Source organism: Canis aureus, chromosome 12, assembly GCF_053574225.1.
Source record: "Canis aureus isolate CA01 chromosome 12, VMU_Caureus_v.1.0, whole genome shotgun sequence".
Taxonomy (NCBI): domain Eukaryota; kingdom Metazoa; phylum Chordata; class Mammalia; order Carnivora; family Canidae; genus Canis; species Canis aureus.
Window position 1 is genome coordinate 52,894,198 of NC_135622.1, and position 14,118 is coordinate 52,908,315.

General features: G+C 43.6%; 1 long non-coding RNA gene across 4 annotated transcripts in view; it reads right to left on the reverse strand.

Annotated features, from left to right (window-relative positions):
• Nucleotides 1-2,859: 2,859 nt before the first annotated feature.
• LOC144281208 (uncharacterized) overlaps nucleotides 2,860-14,118 on the reverse strand; it is a 28,240-nt gene continuing 16,981 nt past the window's right edge. Inside the window, exons 4-7 of one of the 4 annotated variants that reach the window (XR_013349713.1) lie at nucleotides 9,474-9,728; nucleotides 6,172-7,265; nucleotides 4,888-5,357; nucleotides 2,861-4,319 (exon numbers count right to left, since the gene is read on the reverse strand). This is a non-coding gene — a long non-coding RNA (uncharacterized LOC144281208). Of the gene's footprint in view, nucleotides 5,358-5,483; nucleotides 7,266-9,473; nucleotides 9,729-14,118 lie in introns of those variants that run through there. The other 3 variants (XR_013349712.1, XR_013349714.1, XR_013349711.1) reach the window with 3 other exon arrangements.

A 14,118-nucleotide genomic window follows, 5' to 3' on the forward strand; every position in this document is an offset into this window, starting at 1 on the left:
ATTCCTCTTGGATGCATGTTCTATACACACTGTTCCATGGATTTCATATCTTAATGATATTGTCCTTCATAGTAGGGCCACACAAAGCCCTATATTATCCCAGAAAACTGACTAAGGTCAGATGTGGTGGTGCCCCACTGCTGGTTCAGAGCAGAGGTGTCTCTGCTGCCAGGTGAAGATGCCCTCTCTGGGGCAGACCAACACTACACAGCGGAAGCAAAGGCAACCAATCACTCACTGAGCATGTGGGGTTTATGCTTTCTTTTACAAAAAGCAAATGGAATTAATAACGAGTATGTCACTTAGTAATTAAAATTAGATCCTTAAATAAACAAGTCAATAAGAATGATGAAAGCTTTAGAATGGAAATTAAAACAAGAAATATTTCTGTCAATTTATTTTGACCACATAGTTCAATAGGTTATTTTGAGCACAGGAAAACAGCTGGAAATAAGACATACGAAGAAATTCCAGAGTCTTCTGTCTCCAATTTACTTTTTTGGATAAGGATCCTATTTGTGGGATGCTTTGCAGCCATGTCTTTTTATGAATGAACTGAAGAAGCCAGGTGAGTATATTGAGATTCAAGAGGTGGACCCGTGGAAGGACTTGCTTTCACTTTATTTAATGAAAGAGTTTGGACTAAGGTTCCATTGTTGATTTGAGATGCTGTAGTGCAAAAGAAAGTACCAACAGGCAGATCTGGGACATATCCCCTGCCCTACCTCATATGAGCTATGTGACGTTGGTCAGAATCTTAACGTGATCTTCGGAGTCCTCATCTATAAAATATAGCCAACAACTTCTACCTTATGTATTGTGGAGTTTAACACAAAATAATCCAAAATAAAGCAGGTAGTACAATCCGAACACATAATAGGCACTCATAATGATAGTTCGTTATCATTGTAATAATTATTTTATCATTATCATCATCACATGGAACTTTCTCCTGGTGTCTGGGTCCTGTCTCCAAATAGGAGCTCTTCCAGCCTCCTTCTGCTTCAGTCCTTTGGATTTCCCCAGCACATATGGGCCAGACCACACTCAAGTCACCTTGTGAGTTTTGTATCATTTTTGGTTGTTGTCTCATTGCCCTGGGAGTTCATGCCATCTCCTTTATTAAATTGTATTCTACTTAAAGAAAGGGATTTTCAATATTCTGTTTCCTTTAGGGTGCCTAAGAGTGTCAGCACTTGTACCTAGTCAAGATTTCAAGGATGGTGCTACGGGTAGAACTTTGGATTTGAGAACAGAAGACCTGGGCTTGAAGTCCAGTGTTCTTTCTTTCACATCCCACCATGTCTCTGGAAGAGTGTCATCAACATTGATGTTTAGGGACATAGGAGTCCACATCCCATACCCGCCCATACCCCTCAAGCACATGATGCACTGATACTGAGCCCTTGCACAGTGAGACCATCAGATTTGTGCTACTAAAAAACCTAAATAAGACCATGTTCTAGTGGGAGAGGATATGTTGTGGGAATGGAAGTTTCAGGAGAAGTAAGGATGTAAATGTGAGGGGCCTAGAGGTGCTAAGGGAGGAGCATAGTGGGTTGGCTTCATCCCACATCTTTCAAGTGGTTCCAACCTACCCCATCACCCAGCACAGGGAGCTTGGAAGATCCAGCCATGCTCCATTGTGCCCTGGCTCTGATAGTGACCCAGAGAACCTCCTCCACATGTTCCTTCCTACTGCTGCTTTTGCTCAATCTTACTGTCTCTCCCACATTTTGACTATGTTATCTGATTCCTCAAATAAGCCTGGGGCCCTCCTTGTTTGGACAACCTATTTAGACCTTTTCTCCATTTTAATTATCCACAGATCTCAACTTGCACAGCCCCAAATACCTCCCTTCTGCAACATGGTAAGAGGTGATCCTGCTACCTGCCTCACCCCATAAGACCGTGGCATTTGCTCAGCTCCCCCATGAAAATGCTGGGGAGTTGTCAGGGGCAAGTGGAGAGGAAGGGCTGGGAGGAAGGAGCAGTCTGCTTAAGTCATGTGTCAATCCAGTCAGAAACTCTCATAATGTCTTGCCAATTTCAGGATTAGCGCTGATACTGGTTTATAATTGCATGTCAAATTGTTCAAACTCATGAGCCTCTTTTTTATAATCCTTCAGATTTTATGTAGTCTTGTGAAGCAAGAGAACATGATAGAATTTAGACCTCACCACTCTTACTCTTTGCCCAGGTCATGTGCGGAGAGAAAATATCCCATGTTAAAGGCAGGTGGCTGGATCGCCACCAAAAAATGTTTGTAAATTCCACAGTAATTTGTGAAAAGTCCAGGTGATTACCAATGCATTTTTGCCAAGACATGCAAAAATTTAAAAGGGGAAACTAAAAGCACAATTTGAATTGGTAATGGCGGGTTCAAACAGTACAGAATGAGTCTGTCACAAAACTAAAAATCCACGGAGTTGCAGCAGCCCTCCCTGAACAGCCAGCGGAGGACTGCCTCTAAGATTAAATGTTTACCTTGAATAGGACTAGTTTGTTTTGAAAGGGGAGATTTTTCCTAGAAGTTTTATTTGCTGCATTTAAAAATCTATTTTTAGCATTATTTCAAGTATTTTCCCCAACACCTTATTTGTAGTAAGACCTTTATTCTTCTTGCCAACTCAGGATTTTCAACCTTGGTGTTTTTCAGACAACGGTACCCATAGTTGCTGAGGGATTAGGGATTACTGTATGTATTTCCTTTTTAGCACCAGGCTTGCATTTTAGCTGAACGCATATTAGGCCAAATGAGCTAAATGATTAGGTTGGCCATATCTGAGCCATAGAGTATGTACTGTATAAGCAAGCCAGATTTTTATTCCAGAAAATAATACCTGCTAAATCAAAACACAATTGATACATATCTGCCAATGCTTCTCTTTTATTTTTTTCCCATCTATTCTACAAAAGGATTTGAAATGATGGTTATTATTTCACATGCATCATCAATTTAAAGCAAGATTTCAGATTTCCATCTGGTGATAGAATTTTAATCATTCATTCTCTGAGTCAACAAAAAACTAAGGAGTGTGTTCTTATGCCAGGCATTGGGGGTACTACGGTGAAAGTAACACGATTCCTCAATGGACTCAAAGAATACAAGAATGAAAGATCCAGAATTTCAAGCCTCACTACAATAAACAGAATAACTCAGTTATTCGTTATTTATCTTGACAGATTCCCCATCACAACTGCATTGAATAGTGTTTTCTCTCTCTCTGCTTCAAATAAATAAATAAAATCTTTAGGGAAAAAAAAAAAAAAAAAAAGGAATGACTTTCCATTGTTGACTCCAAAATAGGAGGCGCTCTGTTTTCACCGGTTTATTGTTGTTGTTTTGGGGTGTTTTTTTTTTTTTTTTTTGGTTGGTGTTTTGTTTTGTCTTTTAGTTTTTATTGTGATTCCTTTGTTATGGTTGTTGCTCTTTGTTTCTCTATCCAATATCAACATTTTCTTTAAAGAAGGAGAACTGTTATGAAAGGGTTAGAACTCAAAACCCAGAAATAAAAATAGATAAAGGTCCATAGGAAAAGTTTCTGAACTTACCACCCTGCATTCCTATCCGGGCTGTTTGATCTGACCTATGGAATATTGCAGAAAATTGCAGAAACATCCCAGTTAAGGGAGATAACTCAGTAACCACCACAAAACAGGTCTCTGAATTCCAGAATCTTTTGTGAAAAGGTCAGGTGATTGCAGATGCATCTTGGTAAAACTTGCAAAGACAAAGAAAGGGAGGCTGTATTTCTTTCCAATCGGGCCCCAAATCTACCAGTAAACAAGATGCCTAATCTATTTACCAAACCAGGCCAGCTTGCCTGCCCACCCTTGGCTCTCCAGACAGAGTTTCTAATTCTAAATGTGGCTTTTATAGAAATTTAGAATCTCCTTTGCAGAGAAGAAATACCGAGCATGTAAGGCAACCAAATAATTTATTGCCCAAACCAGTACACTTATGAATGTGGAAGAGGCACTGTTAGTAATTATTTCTAGGGGGCACCTAAGTGGCTCAGTCAGTTAAGCCTCTGCTTTGGCTCTGGGCATTGGGCTCCCTGCTCAGCGGGGAGCCTGCTTCTCTCTCTGCCCCCACCCCAATGCTCATACTCTCTCTTTCTCTTTTTCCTTTCAACTAAATAAATAAATCTTTAAAAAAAACAATTATTTATAGACAATAGATATTAATTACAACTTCCTAGGGAAACTGGGATATGTCCTCACCCTAGGTATAGGAAAAGAGCTTTGTATTTGAGGTCAGACCAACCTGAGATGGAGTCAGCACCCTACTTCGTACAGGCTGAGCTGATACCTTTCTGTGAAAGACAGATAATAGGGCATGTTTTGCAGCGTGTTGTTGTTTAGGACTCGCTGGTAAAGCTCATGGCACCTGATAGGTTTTCAACTAAAGGTAGCCACAACTAGCAGAGCAACCCTATGAGATGGGTATGACTGTTATCTGATTACAATGTTCAGGAAACTGAGGCACCGCATGGCTGAGTACGTTGTCCAAGGCCACAGAGCTTGAGTAGTAGAGCTGAGACACACACTCCACCCTGGCCAGTCTAGTTTCATCACCTGCCCTTCTATATTGGCTTATCTGTCAGTGAATGTGAACTGTGTAAGGCAAGTCTACCTGCATGTGAGGTAAGTGCCTTATGGAAGAGGCAGTGAGATGGGTGGTGGTTTGGGAAGGGGTGGAGGTGGAGCGAGGGAGGGGAGGGCTGCCAACACGTGACAGGGTGACTCCGGAAGATTGGGCATGGTGGATTCGCAAGTCTTAGCACACTTCCTCATTTCCCTTGGCACTGCAAAATTAAATACCCTGAAGCTCACTTGCTAAGTGACCATAAAAGCCCCCCTCTCTAAAATCCATTTTCTAACCTGTCAGGGAGGATGTTGGAGGAAAGAGGCCCCCAGCTCGCCTGCCTGTTCTTCAAGATGAAGGTATTTCCACTTCTCTTCAGAACTTGACTCAACTTTTGGCTGTGCCTCTGAGGTCCTGGAAAACCTCGAAAGGCCCCGAAACAGCCGGGGCCCCCAGGAGGAGTGGGCTCGCCTTCTCCTTAGAGTGCCTCTGGGCAAGACACAGCATCCTGGGCTATGTGGGCGAGGAGCGGATTCCCGCACACCCACACCTCGGCCAACCAGAGAAACTGACCACCCAGGCTCGAGCCTGCCCTGGCCACATCAGACAGCAGCCTGGGTGGCCTCTCTGTCACTGCAGGCAGAGCTGTCCACCAGGATTAGCTGGACCAGCCGCAATGGCTCTTGCCCAGCTCCTTGTTCCTGGGGTTTCTGATGCAAGGCATTCATCTCTGAGGTCTTCCGGCTGCTTGTTGGTATGGAGCTCCCTATGAAAAGCAATAAAATCTCCATCAGGGGGGAAGAAAATCTGTTCTGGCAAGATGTCCTGAGCCTGCATGTGGATCAGACTTCTGAAAATTTATGAGTAGAAAGCCCCAGGGAGATGCTCTAGCCCATTTTCATTCATTTATTCAGTCATGTATTCAACAGACATTTCTTTAACATCTATTGCCGGATATAATACTAGATGTTAGGGATTGAAAGATGACTCAAACATAATCTTCATTTAAAAAGCAAAACGAAACAAATTGAAACGTCCTAGTAAATTGAAGAGCAATCACGAAAATAAGTTATTTCTCTCTAATAGAAGTCAGATCCAGAAATGATATTCACAAAGGACTACAGGACCCCAGAGGGGAAAAGCCAACTGGTATCTCTGCTCAGGAAGGGGAGGAGGGCAGGGGTCATAAGGCTGTTTCTTAGGGGCAGGGATTCACAGCACAGGTCTTAGAATAGGAGCTAGAGGGATGAAAGGGATGAGAAAAAGCCATACAGGCGGAGAAGTGTCCAGGCATCATTCATATTGATGGATCTGCAGCATAGAGTGTGGAGGAAGGACAAACAAGAAAGGAGGCTGGGGAGAGAAGGGCTAGCTCAATGAGGACCTTACAACCAGGCTAAATAAGCATGGCCTTTATCTTTTGGGGGATGGGGAGCCATTGCAGTGTTTTAAGTGAGCCGGTGTAATGCAGAGATCCCTTATGGAAGGACCATTCCAGCAACTGTGCACACTCAGTAGCTCTAGAGGCAGAGACTACTAGTGAAGAATCAGTGACCCACCGGGAGGATGTGAGCCCTTACCTGAGTTCAGAGACCAATATGGAGAAATGGCTTCTCTGAAGTCACACGGTGGGTTTGTGACAGAGCAGAGTAGAGAATTCAAACCCTCATGCTAGACAGACCAATGTGCCTCCGGCTTAGTAATGACATAGGCCTCGGAGAAAAAGGAAGGCTCTCAGAGAAGGGGCACAAGACTAGCTCAAGGTGGACTCTGTCCACCGGTTCTGTGACACTTTCCCAGTCAGCTAGGCATTCTGAGGCCCAACATTCATGTCTGTAAAATGAGATCATTCTCCTTGGTCAGCTTATCCCCTCAATCTGCTGTAAGGCCCAAGTGTGAAGAAAAGGAAATGGTTTTGTAGAGTAGGAGACATGCCTAAGGAAAAACAGAAAAAAATGCCTTGGAAGCCTGTGTTTTGGGGGCTCCCCTCCCCCAGGGATTTGAATGCCTAGATTAGAGACATTCCTTTCCATTGAATTTTTTCTTTACTTCACGTTGGCCGTGACAATCGGGCTGTGGTTGAGCAGTTTCCCATTCCTGGAAAGAGGAGAAAGAGAAGCCATTGCCTCCAGTGCTATTAGCGACAGGCCTCATTTGAACATATGATACCCGTGATATATTCAATCATATCTTAATTGACAGTCACTGGCATTGTAAAATTTAAGGTTCTCTATATAGCAAATCCTTTGATATGATGAAGGAAATTGCAGTCCAAGTTACAGAAATAGAACTGGTACATATATACAATGACAGATCAATACATTCTGAAGCTCCCTCTCAACTTTAAGGTGTAGACTTGCCCCTAGGAAAAGTCAATAGGAAGCTAATATCATGCTTTCTGTCTCAGCCTTTAGCGAGAACCAGCTATCCAAACCCTAAATAGCAGTTGAAACTGGGCCAGTGTCCCTCCATCTGTTCCCCACATAGCCACTCGCTCCATCTTCTGTGACCAGGGGGGAGGTGGTCTCCGTCTATTGTTTCTTTCATTTGGGTGGCCTTTGGGCTCTTTCTCATCACGGACTTGGATTTCCCTGGAGGTTTGTTTGTACTCCTCATTTCAGACTATCCTTCTGCCTCTGAAGTGAGAAATAAGCTGCTTCTCCCTTTTGCTATCCTGGAGGGAAAAAAAAAAAAAAGTGACTTCCCTGGATGAGTAGGTGATCTGGCTCCATGTCTGTGTAATGGCTATGCGACTCCAGGCTTACATTTTAGCTGAGCTCAGATTAGGCCAAATGAGCCAACCGGGCAGGTTACTTTGGTTCTTTGGCAATTCTCTTTATTGGGGCACTGGGCAGAGAGGTCCTTGCCCGCACCTGCAACTGGATGACAAGTCGGGGGACAGGTTTCCACAATAATTCCCCCAACACAGGACTACAAACAGACTTCACTAGGTGAACTGTGTGTGCGCGCATGTCTGCGTGCTCCTTATACTGAATAAAGCTCTTTATCTATCAACCATCAATATCCCCAAATCATACTGTTCATCACCATCTAATTACTAATTTGGGGGTTATCTTATGTGTGATTATTGGTTGGCCTGTTCGATAATTACTATGATCTGAATTACTATTAACTATTCTCACAATAACTTTGGGTTATGTTTATATAATGTTTACAAACAAGTCTTCTTAGAGGAAGAATGTACGCACGGTGGCAAAGTGAAGTGTGGTGTTTTCCAAATCTCCAGCTAGACTAGCGATCTGCATGGTGGAAATGTAGATTGTCCCAGCCTGGACCCTGCCCCCGCAGACTTCACCTTCCACACAAGCTCTCCCCTGAGGCAGGCTGCTCTCCTCATTTCCCCACGGACCTGTCTTTGCTCACACAGTCTTTTACACCAAGAATGCCCTCTGCATTTTCAGAGCACAATCTAAATCCTGCATTTCACACAGATCTACTAAGACAACAGCTGTGATATGGGAAAAGGGACACAGGCCATCTGGCCTGCCCCTGCCCATGGACCTGTCCTTCTTGTCTGTCTCTATCTGGTCTTGTGAAGGTTTGAAGGAGGCACAGATGAAATCGGCTTTGAATTGGGGAGGTGGGGAAGAGAAGCTCTTGGGATTTTAAATAAAGGGAGTACCTACCTCTACTGGTTATTGAGGACCACCTGTCTTCCCCAACCAAATCCCAGTACTTCCACAAATCCCACTACTGTGACCATAGTAGTGGGATTTGCTGAGCCACACATTTCTAAAAGACGGAATGCAGTTTATTGTTTCTGTGGTCCATTGCCAAGCACAGTGTAAGCACAGAATAGTTGCTCAGTGAATGTTATGCAATTATTAACTCATTCTTTGTTGAATAAATGCTTACAGGGGTTGCCAGCCTGGCCTCATGTACACTCAGTAGCTGGGAGCGCTCTTTCTCATAAGATAACCCTTTGCACGTGTGAACGGTTTTTACCATCAGAAATTTAGTCCTTCAGTTGGTTCTAAATCCATATCAATGTAACTTCCATGCCATTGGCTTCAGCTGTGCCCTGCAGAGGCACTCAGAACAAATAACCTCCTTCAGTGGAGGTGTGCAGGCAGTGACATGTTCTCCTAAACATCTCTACTCTGTGTCCATCAACCCCAGGTCCTTCAGCTACTCCTCAGAGCATGTGATTTTGAGTCTTCACTATGACTTTTCCTGATGGACTACACTCCCTACGACTCCCCTCAAAGTCCCAGTGTTTCAGCCTAACAGAAGCTCGTTCGAGGGACCAAAGAGTCTGGCAAGAGGCTCTTTTGGAGGAGAAAGGAGGGCAGATTGTAGCCCTCTCCTGAGTGGGACAAACTGATTCTCTCCTGGAGTTACCAGCTCATGGCTCCGTGTTTCTGAAGAGCCTCCTGATACATCAATTGCCTTTAAGGTCAGCGTATGACTGTCCAGGACGACAGAAGTGTGGCCACCTCCCCACCATGGCTCACTCACTTGGACTGAGGGATTATGAATCTAGGGATAAATTCTCCCTTGTTCTCTAGCCAAAGCAGAATGAGTTGGGGTGCAAAGGGGAAAATACATGGCTTTGGTTACCTGCATGTCTGGATTCCCTGTGCACAACAGCAAAAGGTGTGCACATGCCTGGGAATTTTCTAAAATGTGTTGTTTGGATGCTGAGGCTGGGCAAACACGAGTCCAGCTCAGGAACCATTTTGGTCACCCCCTTACCCCCCTCTCTGTCAGCCTCCTATCCTTGTGATCATCAGGAGCCAAGAACTGGATCTATAAGCTCAGAACCTCCCAGAAGTTCAAGGTCAGGAGATCTTTAAAGGTCATTGTTTCTACCACCATCCATCCCTCACCGACTCCCAAATAGAAGACTGACATTACTTACACCGTATCACTCTTTGATGGCCATCAAGCCTCTGAATATGGGGAATTCGTTATCTTCAGAAGCAGTACCATCTTGTCTTGCTACAGATTTTAAAGGCTGTACTTGGACAAGCAGAGATATGAGAACGGAGACTGGGAATCAGGAGGCGGAGGTCTGGCGCCCTCTCCTTCACCACGTGACACTGGAACTCTGCCAGTCATAGATCTGAGGCTCTAAAAAGACTTTAGGCTCAGTAATGTTTCACCAATAAGCATGCTGCAAGTAATAAATAGCATTATTTATTACTATAAATAAATAGTATATAGGTCATCATATCACATGAGCATTCCACTTACATGCTGTCAACCTTGAACATTGTCTCTCTGTCCTTGTCTCTCTTTAGGCATTTACTTTCAGGCTCTGCAATTATGTAATACATATGGGGACAAGGGCACCTGGGTGGCTTAATGGCTGAGCATCTGCCTTTGGCTCAGGTCATGATCCCGAGGTCCTGGGATCTAGTCCCGCATAGGGCTCCCCACAGGGAGTCGGCTTCTCCCTCTGCCTGTGTCTCTGCCTCTCTCTTTCTTTGTCTCTCATGAACAAATAAATAAAATCTTAAAAAAATACAATTGGGGACAAAGTGCCATCAGATAAAATCCTCTATATTGTGCAGAAATAAAGAAATCGTTTACACCTATGTACTGCATTAAAGTTTATATAGGGGGTTCACATGTTTCCTTGTTTCCTCTCTTGATTCTCACAATGAGCCTTGACTACACCTCCATTTGCCAAATGAGAAAACTCAGGTACAGAAAGAGAAGCGATTCACTCAAATACTTGCAAAGAGATGGTAGTGGATGTGGGACTCGAACCCAGGTCTGGCTGACCCAAGTCTGGGCTGCCTTCCCATGTGGCCAGCAGTTCAACAATGCCAAACTAATAGTCTATGTAAAGGAAGGTCCTTTACAGGATGGGAAGACCTTGGTAGGTGAGAGCGCCCATGTAATGAGTGACAAAGAATTTTTGAGGCAATCAACACTGAGTCTCCTAGAAATTGCATATTCCAAAGCAGTTCTAAAAATGATTATAATAAGCATTTGCAAATTATTTTGCAAAAGACTCTGAGTGTCTTCTATACTCATTGGAGTTGAGAAGACACACATTGCCTTCTGAACAAAGGACAGCCTCTGGTCTGTGCTGCCTAGAACCGGTGAGCATAGCAAGCCAACTTTACTTTAAAGGTGGAGTACTTGAGGAATACCTGGGTGGCTCAGCAGTTCAGCACCTGCCTTAGACCCAGGGCCTTATCCTGGAGTCTCAGGATTGAGTCCCACATCGGGCTCCCTGCAGGGAGCCCACTTCTCCCTCTACCTATGTCTCTGCCTCTCTGTCTCTCACGAGTAAATAAATAATCCTTTTAAAAAATTTTTAAAAAAGGTGGAGTACTTGAGAAATAAAAAATGTTATTTTGACTATTGTTAGGAATATGTTTGCATAGAGAGCTGATTATTATTGAGAACGTGGAAAATGGTGGTCAAAGCCTATTTGAAGTACAAATCTGATGAGGTGCCTGGTTGGCTCAGTTGATAGCGCATGTAATTCTGGATCTCAGGGCTGTGAGTTCAAGCCCTGTGTTGGATGTAGAAATTATTTATTCTTAAATAATTTTTAAGATTAAAAATTATTTTTGAAAAATAATTTTTAAATTATTTTAAAAAAGGAAATACAGATCTGACATAACAGTTAATTTTTAAAGATTTTTATCTAATACTTGCTATATATTAAGCCCTGTGCTTGGTGAGAGGAGCCCAAAGAGGAAGGGACTTCTTATCCTCTTGACCTTCTTGTCTAACCCTCAGACCTTCAAATCTTTATCCATTTACTACAGACATTTTTACATTCATTTTTTTAAAAAAAATATCTATTCAGAGCAGTCAAATGAAAAGAATGATGGTTTGTTTTTTTAAGATTTTATTTATTTGTTTGACAGAGAGACAGCACAAGCAGGAGGAGCAGCAGGCAGAGGGAGAGGGAGAAGCAGGCTGCCCCCTGAGCAGGGAGCCCGATGTAGGGCTCCATCCTGGGAACCCGGGATCATGAGACGAGTAGAAGGCAGATGCCCAACCAATTGAGCCACCCAGGCACCCTGAAAAGAATAAGGTTTACCTTAAAGTGTGATTGATAGTTTTATCCCTTAATTTTAAAAAGTAGAATTTCCTGAGGTCTGTGTAATAACTGAAATGCTTGTCTCTAGGGGTTTTGGATGAATTTGATTCCTCAGTGACCCCGGGGGCTCATCAGTTCAATGGCAGTGGTCCCCTCCTGAAGGCAGCAAGCTGGTTCAGACCATGGTTGGCAGGTCCTTGCTATTCTGAGGGCTATGACAGTAGGACACTTGGCATGGGTACCCAGCTGGCCTAGCGTTATCCCAGCCTGTGCTCTATAAACTCTCTTTACTCCGCTGAGTTCATTTCTGCGCAGACTTCCCAGATGCAAAACAATTGCATAAGTCTCTGCTAGTTAGCTTAATTGGCATATTTCAGGTTAGTCATATAAACCCAGTTCTTTTTATATTTTGCCAGTCTTTCATAGTGTAACAGGACTGTTCCCATGTTAAGAATTTCAAATAAGTGTTTCCTGGTGTGATTAGAATCTGACTAGACCACGCTCAGCAATTACCTGCAAGCACGTTGACGCTTGTGTCTGATGGTGGATAACAAGAGTTCTAAAGGCACCTCCATGCCATCCTTCATCGCCTCCTTGGAGCAGGAAGGGAACCAGCTGTACTGGGGTGGAGGCTATACCTCGGGGAGGAGTTTTGGGGGCTTTGGAGCTGTTACATGCTGGGCCTCCCCGCATTTTGTGCCTTTTTCTGCCACCACACAGGATCAGTCACCAAATATACCGCTCCTTCAGTTTTCTTGGGTCCTAAAACTCTTTCCAATCTCCAGGGCTACCACCCTTCACTCTCTGTCTCTGGCCTTAATGACAATAATAGCTTTCAGCTCATCCCCCTCAAACCTTTTGCTTGGAGGAACCTCTGGGAAATACAAATCTGAAAACCTCTTCCACTCTTTCAACCTTTTCTTAAGGGGTTCCCCACTGCCAGTAGAATGGGCACTGAGGAGAGTCCACAGGCTTTTTTTCTGGCCTGGGCCCTGCCCACTTGTCAAATCTCATTTCTTTCTACTGCCACCTTTCTCCTTAAACTCCAGAAAAAAACTAATCCCTGCCAGAGGTCAAGAACCATGAAGTTCAATCTCTTAGGCAGGACGATTGCTGGTTTTGTCAGCTGCTGGTGCTTAAGAAACTCAGGCAAGGTTGCACTGTAGGACAGAGATGGAGTTTATCTCTGGGACCCTTCTAGTTTCTCATCATGGAAAGCCCAGAAAGATTCCATCTAACTCTGGCAACGGGAGAGGAAAAGGGACCATTTAAAAATAGTCCAGAGTGTTCTCCATGCCAAAGGACTACTCTAGAGGCAAGGCTTTACCAGAGCCTTATCCCATCTGGAGGAGGCATTTCTCCCACTCCAGCCCGTCTGGTCTTCCTGTGTCACCTGAAGGGAGTAAAGAAGGTAAAATAATAATAATAATAATAATAATAATAATAATAATAATAAATGTCTGCTAGGAAACTTGTGTGAATTCCAAGCATCCTGGGAATCTTAAGTCTTCAGAGGAGGACCTTGTAGGGAGTTGAGCTCATCTGCAGAACCAAACCTTAGCTGCCCTGCAGGAGTCAGAATCCTACTGACCTCCAGGTTCCCTAGCCCTTTGTTGATTCCTAACTCAGACCTTCTTCCAGTCTACTGTGCACTTCAGTAAAGGATGAAGCAGCAGTACCTGGGCATGGGGGCAGTCAGGGAATCCTGTGAGGAGAAATGCCCCAGCAGTAGCCCCCTCCCACAACAATAGCCTTCCCAGGTGACCACTGGAAGTCCACTCTTCCTTCCTGGCTTTCACAGTCAGGCCTCAGGGATGGAGTCTTCTCTTCCAGTCAGCCTATGCTCAGGGCCACTAACTAGGAGCCCAAAGTCCATGACTACATGCCAGTTTGGAGCATACGTGTACATGTATAGCTTTTTGAGGTCAAGCGATCCATTATGTTCTATCTAACACATTCTTGAATCTGTTCACCAAAAAAAGGCAAAGTCTACCAAAATGAAGTCCCTTTTTTGGAGTGTGCCTTGCAGGGGGGTGGGTATGTATTTCTAAAGAAAGGTGTTTAAAATAAATCTGACCAGAGATCAGCGTCTTTCGCAAGCTGAGACCATAAATGAAACAGCCAATATTTAGGGCTACATAAGGAGTTAGAAGCACACGGTGCAACCAGGACCTTTCCTTCACTTCCCTCCACATCACAGCCGCCATAAACAAGACATAAATGATCAATGGGAAAACCGTTTGCAATTTAAGAGACAAAAATAATATCAGTAACATATAAAGGGCTCTTGATAAAGCAAATCTCTGAATTTACAAGAAAAAGGGGGGGGTGGTTAAGAAAAGCATAAACAGGTTTGTCTAGCAGGAAAAAAATGTAAATGGCCAGGAAATATGAAAAGTCATTCAACCTCACAAAAAACTGAATTACAAAATATGAATGTATCATTTTTAATCTCAAGAATTGACAAGGACTTAAAAAACAAACAAAACTGATATTG